We start from the raw sequence: 8,540 nt of genomic DNA on the forward strand, positions 1-8,540 counted from the left end.
CATATGTCCAAAGCATATCTTGACAATCAAATGACTCCCACCATTTAAAAAATGACACGGATCAGGATCTGCACTCGCCAATGCCAATGCCAATGCAAAACAATTTCATTGCCATTGCCATTTTCTTTTAAATTTTGAAGAAAAATGTTGTGGGTAAGCATAGAGATGACATCGAGTCTAATTTATAGAGTGGAATTAGAATGGGTTCGGACTAGAATTTCTAACGTTATTGATCAGACCAACAGTCCCAAAGATTTTTCTTCTTCTTTCGTAGATTTAATCGAAATATCAGTAATTTAAAACAGACGTGGTGACGTAAATTTTGTGCAAAATTAAGCGCCACTCTAGAAGAGATTGACACATTGCATGCGTCCAAACTAAGGGTACCTAAATATAGATAATAAAGTAACAAGGGAAAAGACAACCCTATAAAACATAGGCACATTAGATTTCCTTTTAAAGTTACAAAAGAATTGGATTTGAATTTGGTATAAGAACTATCATGATGTTTGCAATAAATTCACATGGTCAAATTTATTATTATGCAATAAAATCTATGAGTACTCATTTGGGAATCATGCATACACGAACCTACATCCTAATTGATGAGGACCATAGATCAACTCAAATTAGATGCTTGGTAAGTTGACATAAGCACTCCTCAAGAATTTTCAATCTCCCATGGGCCAACAAATCAAAGATCTAATGGTTCATAGGATATTAAGCACAATATTATTTTTCCTTTTTCCTTCCTCATACAGACCGTGCTTATTTGCTCACTTGGGGATAAGTTGGTCTCAATTTGAACTCCAATCTCACAATTAGAGAAGCTTGTTATTGCATGGACCATTCCTAGCAGAACCTTTACATTTGGTCAAATGGACTAAAAGAAGAAAACAACTTTGCGAGTGAACCCATCGTGAAAGCACCAACCATTAGCAAGCCACATACAAAGAGAAACTCCTCCCCCACCCGATAAAATGCTATTTGACCATTCGATAAATGACAACCAATCCTCCTTCAATCTATTAGAATAGAGATAACCTTCTCAGAATAACTCGTATAGGATTTTCTACCTTAAACTCGAATTTAATAAATTACACTATAGTTCTTCAAAACTCATATAGGCTTTTCTACCTATGAGAAATGATGAATACCAAAAGAATAAGAGGTTCACCTTAATCTATTGCATGGAGTCAACTTCAAAAATAATTTCATATTACAAGTGATTTAAAAGAATTTAAATAAATTTTATTTATACAAAATAGAATAAATTCATTCAAAGGAAAAAATGATAGCCACTGATCCATATATAAGTATGCTCTATACATTCCTAGTTTTGAGCTAATGGCTAACCAAATGAACTCCATGCACATGACAAAGAACTTATACATTTTAGAATTGTGTAATTCTACTAGCTAATTGTTTGGTTTGTCTTGTAACCTCTTTCTTCTTGGAATTTAGAATTCAAAATAGGAACTCCAACAAAATTGTTTTCATAGATTGATCCTTTCATTCTAGGTGACCCAGTCTAAATGAAAGGTCAATGGGAGTTAAGTAATTGGTCTTATGGAGTGTCAAGTGTTCCTTTAAAATGCATATTTATTTCCAAGTGTATCTGAAAACTTAATGGAAAATTAGCAATTTGACTACCTCTTACCTCCCAATGCCACCTTTGAGAGAATACAAGAAACAACACATGTTATCTTACCTTGGTAGTGCCTTCTTCTTTTGGGAAACATGGGACTTCTTCAAAGAGGCTCATTACATGGTTCATTTTTAAATATATCAATAATGTATTTCTATCGAATCTCTTTTCAAGGCATATTTAGATTCCTTGAATACTTGGTTAGGTGCTCGCCAACATCCACAAAGTTGGGCATCATTTATTATCTTATTTGAGGAATGTAGTTTTATCTCCTCATTTTATCATTATTCACTTAGTCAAGCACCCCTTTTATAGTATAAGAATAATAATAAATGGTAGTTGGGATTATTAAGGAAGGGGAATAGTATTGACTCTAAGTAGAGAATGCTATTTTAGGACGAGTCCATGATAGTCACAACTACTTAGATATTGGGCTAGAGTTGGATACATTACTATTGAGTTACATTTTCTATCATACACCATCAAATTTTTTGGATTTTTCAAAATTAAGGTCTCTCACCTCATCTGTCTAATCTTGGTCAATTTTTTCTAGGTGAACAAAAAGGTGCAAAGTTATAGGTTGTTTGAAAAAGTTTGAATGATACGTTGGTAATTTGGAAAGGCTTATGTACTATATAGGGGAGAGAGTGAGGGGGATGCGTGAATTAAAGCTATCTTCTCAATCAATATTTGGCCTTATTTATCATATTTCATGATCTCATGTTTCAAAATCTTGAGATATTACAAAATAGATAAAATCAAAACCTTAAGGATGATGTGCACCAATTCATATCCTCACTTGATTTTTATTGAAATAAACAATAAAATCATCCATAGATAATGGAAAATCCCTCTTTATAGTGGTGAAGTTCTCTATCAAAAATTTGTAGTTTGTGTTTTCATTAAACCTCTTATACAAAATATTCTCAAACTATTCTCTATATGAATAGATATAGTAGTCTCCACCTAAATACTAAATAAGAACTTTATATTTAAGGGACGTGACTAACATGTTAAGGATAACACCCTTAGAAAACTACTACTCATCTTATATATATTAAATATATCCTAGCTCTAGTTTATCCTATCTCTTATGTTCTTAGTTTCATTTGTGTCTAAAACTCATTGGTCTCTTAGATTCCAGTTATTCTCTTAAAATTAAATTCTCTCATACAAATGCAATAACTATAAAAAATATGACTTAATTATCCCTTTACATGGGTGGGTGATGCATTATTTAAACAATAGTGTTTCTTCTTATTGCCCACTAAAATTATAGAATATGGGACTTAGATGCTGATTTGTTGGATAATTTTTTTTTTTAATGCTTTAAATGGGTCCCAATAGGCATGACAAAAAAACGTTGTTTGAATAATGTAGTGACCAATTATGATTGTTGAGTGTAGTAAGTGCCAACACCACATAGAGAGGATTTTTTTTTAAATCATATGAGTGTGTGATTTGACTCACGTAGGAGAACCTATGGGGTTAAAAGGATGAACACCTGAATGATATTCAATTATCTGTTAAAAATAATTTGTGAAGGAAATGGGGAAAGATAATATAATGCATAAATGTAACCATAAACTATAGGCGGTGATGTGACAAGCGAAGGAAGGTTTTCCATGGTATAGGGGTTAAAAGACATAATTTGATTACTAATTGGAATGAGAGATAGGTCTATAACAAATAAGAAGAAGGAGATGAGTATTCTTGGTTACCACATTTATTTTAGTTTAGTGGCCACTTTTAAAGGGATTGACACGTTCTACAAAACCAACCTAAAGCATCTTAAATGAAAGAAAAAACCAAAAGTGAAGAAGACAACTAGAGAAAATACAATAATAGAAGAAATTAAAATTGATTGATAGCCAAGACGAAGACACTTAAAAATTATTAAGAAAGATAAAGAAGTTGTATATTTTATCATTATTAGAAGTTTGATAGAAATAAATATAAAGGAGGTTAAGCTATAAAAATAACTATATCTTACCTAGAGACATTCCTAGTCCTTAGCACAAGTGATCTTGTTGTTAGGAGAATGTTGTCTCAAACCTTGTAATAATAAAAAGCTATTGTTAATAAAAGGTTATTTTTTATAGATGAGTGTAGGGGGTAGCAATATCTAAAGGTGAATATTTTGTTCACTTTGTTTGCCTTAAAGGCTACCCTATTTTTTCCTTTTAGCAATTCCATTCTACCATGGAGCCCTAGGAGTAGATAGATGTCTCTTAATACCAAGCTCTTTACAAAACCTTTCAAGCTCATTTGATGTAAATTATCCTCCTCTATCATACCATAATAATTTTATCTTTGCATCCATTTTATCGTCAATCATAGACTTGAATATCTTAAATCTATGGATTTTTCTATTATAAAAGTAACCCATGTCATTCTAGAGTAATAATCAACAAGAACCATAAAGTAACTTTCACCATTGAGTGTTCTTGTTTTGGTAGGTCTGCATATATATCAATATGTACCAAGGCCAAAGGATTTGAGGAAGAAAACACCTTGCTCTTGAATCTTGTCCTTGTCTTCTTTTCCATCAAACATTCCCAATATAGAGTGTTAGAAGGCTTGGTAATCTTCGAAAAATATTTAGTTTCTTGTGTGGAATTGATCTTTACCATGATATAAAAATTTATGTGTCCCAACCTGTTGTACCACAACCAACTCTCCTATTCTAATCAATAAAAAAGATTATATCTTTAGCTTCTTTCAAGTAATACAAATTTCCATTAGTTCTTGTTCCTTTTGTAAATACTCTCCCTGAGTTTTTTGATCTTACAACCCTTTTCATCAAATGTAAGTCTATACACTTTCTGCACATCTCACTAACACTAAGAAGATTGTGCCTCAAACCCTTTACACACATAACATCATCTATCTTGATCTTCCCATCAATGGATATATTCCCCTTCTAGAGACTTGAGAAGATTCCACACCACCAAACTTAACAGATCTATCATTCTTTTCAACCAGATTTATAAAATTCCTTCTATCACCAGTCACGTGATTAGACAAACCACTATCAATCAGGTAAGCATTCAATTTTTCTTTAGCATGTAGAGAAAACTACACTATCATAGAGCTTTCCTTATTCTCATTGGGTTTCTGGATATTGGTTTTCTCATCATCATCATCATCAACTTTCACAACCATAAACAGAGTCTCATTACTAGAGTCATCAAAGTCATCCTATTTAGATGAATAACTACTTTATTTGGAGTAAAATTTTATTAGGCCTAAGAAGAGTAAAATTTTATTTAGATGAATAGCTACTTTATGAGGCTGTGAGCATGGTGTTGGGAAGAGACTTTTTGCGTAATAAAAATAGATACCGTGTTAAAACGAACATTACATCCCGATTCTTGGCATCTCTTCTAGACCTTGGAGGAGACAAGGTGGATATGTTGATGTTGTTAAGGTAGGTGTTTAAGGAAGACTTCCTTGGAGATGACGTTACTGTTGTCGTCCTTGCAGAAGTAGGGGTGGGGATCCCTTGGGTGAGTGAATTAACCAAGCTTCCCCTCCCTGACCAAATAGTGCTAGTGGCCAGGCAACTGTTTCTTTTGAACCTGAATGCGGAGCATAGGAAATGGGCGCAGATTGGCAGGGACTTTCTCCAGAAATGGCTGCTCTTGGACAACTTTCCAAACTACAACTGGCTTGAAGGATTCTCTCAGCTTATGTTGTTTAAAAAATTCTACATGGAGGGAGGGCCAGATTCTTAGGGCAAACCATCCACTACCTGTGCCCTATCACCCACCCCCTAGTAGTTTTTTTTTGGCTATGTCCTCATAAACTGAACCTCACAGGCTTAGTGGCTCACTCATTTTGGCTTTAAAGTTTTTGAGGGACTCAAGTCTTAGATATGTTAAAATTATAAATTTTTGAAACATAAATATAAAAATTCGAGTTCGTTTCATTTTGCCTCTTATCAATATAAAAATGCTTTCTATTTCATTTTATTAATGATAGTTTTGCAAATGCTTTTTGTCTATGAGCTACATTATATCAAATTTTGTTAAACAATGGAAATAAATTTAATACTGTGATATTTTTTATGTAATGCTTCTTCCTCTATATTTAATATATATATAAAAAAATCCAGTTCGTTCCATTAATTATTTGTACATTGATTATGGTTGATTATAATTTTATAAATATAAAAAAAAAATGTTTATCTTGCGAAAAACAAGTGAATTAAAAGTCCAACTTACTTGTTGTTGAAGTTTTGAACTAGTGCATGCGTGGGTTGGTACATGCTATGATTTATAGTTAAGATTTTGTCATTATGAAGAAATTTGAGACATTTATGAATGGTAGATGGGATCACTTTCATGGAAGAGAACCAAGGATGTGAATTTATTATTAGAACAATTTCAAAAAATAGAATTGAGAAGTGGATATATTTTATCATTTATATGTATCAATATACAATGTGGTAACTTGTCCCATTTGTTTTGTATTAAAAAAATTAAAGTAATTAATTACTTTACAAAACACCCAATGAATTAGATATTTTACGAAGAAAGGCACTGTTGTCCTCAAAATTTGATTCCCTTTAATGTCCTTAGGATAATATGGTCTAAACTGGGTGCAGAGAAAACATCAAAGATAAGGAAATTCCAGAGACAACATATGACAAGGTTTGATTAGACCTTCTACACTTCGGGCTTCCTTAGAGCCCAGGTGGGTATACCTTTGTGAATTAATTTCACACTTTTAAACAATAAACCCATAGCAAACCAGTCCAGAAAACCAGTGGATTTATTCACCTTGAAATCAACTGAAGACAAAGAATAGAAACTGTACTTAACTTCAGCATTTTTGATCAACAAAGTATGCAATAAACAACCTCGATTAATACCAGTGCCTTATCCAAAGTTACAGAGTCACCTGAACTCAAATAAAACTCCTGAAACAATATATCTTCATGCTTTCCGTTGGCTTGGTTTCCACTAATCCTGATATATGCCTGACACATACAAGAATTCAATCATTCTAGACTAAGCTATGGTCCTCAAAATTCAAAGTTCCTTCCAAAGAATTTACTGGTATGAGTGATCCCGCGTATTTAATTTCCCTCCTAAAGAGAAAAGCTAACAAACACTTATACTGAGATTGCTTTGCAATTCCATTTAAACTAAACAACCCTGGATTATTCAAAATAAAGACAGTAAATAAATTTGTGAACAAACTTGAAGACAACACATAGCTTTACTCAAAACCGATGGCCTGTATATTGATATTCATTTCAAGAAATATTACAAGAAATTCTGATTCTCCATTAAACTTTGAAAAAACTCAGATAAATTTCTGCAGCGTTTTCTTACAAAAAACTTGTGATCCCTTTTCCTCTAGTCCTGGTATCCATTTATAACAACATGGATGCACAAAGCTTCGGACTTCTTGAGGAGAGTTTGTTACAATTATTTCAAAAATTGAAGAGATTACAATTTTTGCGCAAAAGCAGTTATGCGCTCTTTTCAGCCTCTGCAGTTTGTTCAACGGGCTGTTCAGTTGCAACCTCTTCTATCTTTTCAGGGGCGCTCTCCAACTGCTTCGGATCATGGGTGGAATATTTAACTTCCCACTCATTATATGTCTCTTCTGTCGGCCATGAAAAATTAATCACATCATCTTTATTTTTAGTCAACCTTTTCCAAGAATTTCTCAGTTTGTTGACTTCTGAATTAAGAAAACTATAATGTGATTTAATTTTTTCTATTTCCTGTATTGTTATAACAAAGAAAGAGGTATCATCAAGATCAATGATTCCCTTAACCCTTGCTGACAATTTGACTTCTATCTCTTTAAGCCATATTTGCTTATCTTTCAACTGATCCGGATTGGCAAAAATTCCTGGGAGCAACTCACAAACTTGATCAGTGTATTCCTTCTTAAGCAATTTAACCCTTCTATCCACATTATCCACTTCTGTTGCCAATTGCAATAAGACCTTAGCGACATCAGAAGTGGATTTGATAATGGGATTAGCTCTTGCTTCATCATAGGACACACACATGAACTCTAGATCTTGCTCCCTAGGTCTCCATCTGTCAAAAATGGGTGTCAAAATTGCCTTATCTCTTCTTAGCTCATTCCATATCTCTATAATCTTTCCCACAATGTTGTAGAGCAATGAGGCATTTATTGTCTCTGCAAAACTGGAGATTGTGGCCCTTACTTTCTCCTCATATTTCCCTGCATACAAGGCCTGAGCTTGTTTCAGGTTTTCTAATTCTTGAGGAGTAATCTCAATCATTTGGGAGCTGGAAGGTGCTGGGGATAGTGGAAATTCGATGATAGGGCTTGTAGGTGGAGGTCTTGCAGGAGAGGAAGAAATCATTAATGTTGAAGGCTCACCTTGTTGGTGTTGTCCCATCAACTGGCTTTGTAATCTAGCAATGATGCTATCTTTACCTCTCACCTCCTCCTTGGCATTATTGTAGGCCTTCAAAACTGTTTCCAACTTAATTTGGAGGGCCCCCTTTTCTTTGGCTTCCTTTTCAGCCACTGCAACACTGAATTTTGCAGTTTCTAGCACAGTGCTAGCAGCCTCTACTACCCCTGTACTCTGCACTCTTTTTACCATCAATCCACCAAGGTGACTTGACCCTGGGGTGTCTTTACTTTTCTTGTCCTCATTTCTCTTGAGGGACCACATAACTAGTGCAGCATTATCCTTACTGAATGTAACCCCTTCCATGGGTTTAGTTTCTTTTCTTACTGCATCTAGCACTAGAGCATCAGCAATATCCCACTCTGGTAAGATGAGCACTCCAGCTTGTGCTACTAGATCTCTTCCTTGTTCAGGAGTGATGGTTTTGAATTCTTCCATCATCTCCTATTTTATTTCTTCCTCCACTGAGGCTGGGTCTTT

This window comes from Cryptomeria japonica, chromosome 8 (genome assembly GCF_030272615.1).
Source record: "Cryptomeria japonica chromosome 8, Sugi_1.0, whole genome shotgun sequence".
Lineage (NCBI taxonomy): Eukaryota > Viridiplantae > Streptophyta > Pinopsida > Cupressales > Cupressaceae > Cryptomeria > Cryptomeria japonica.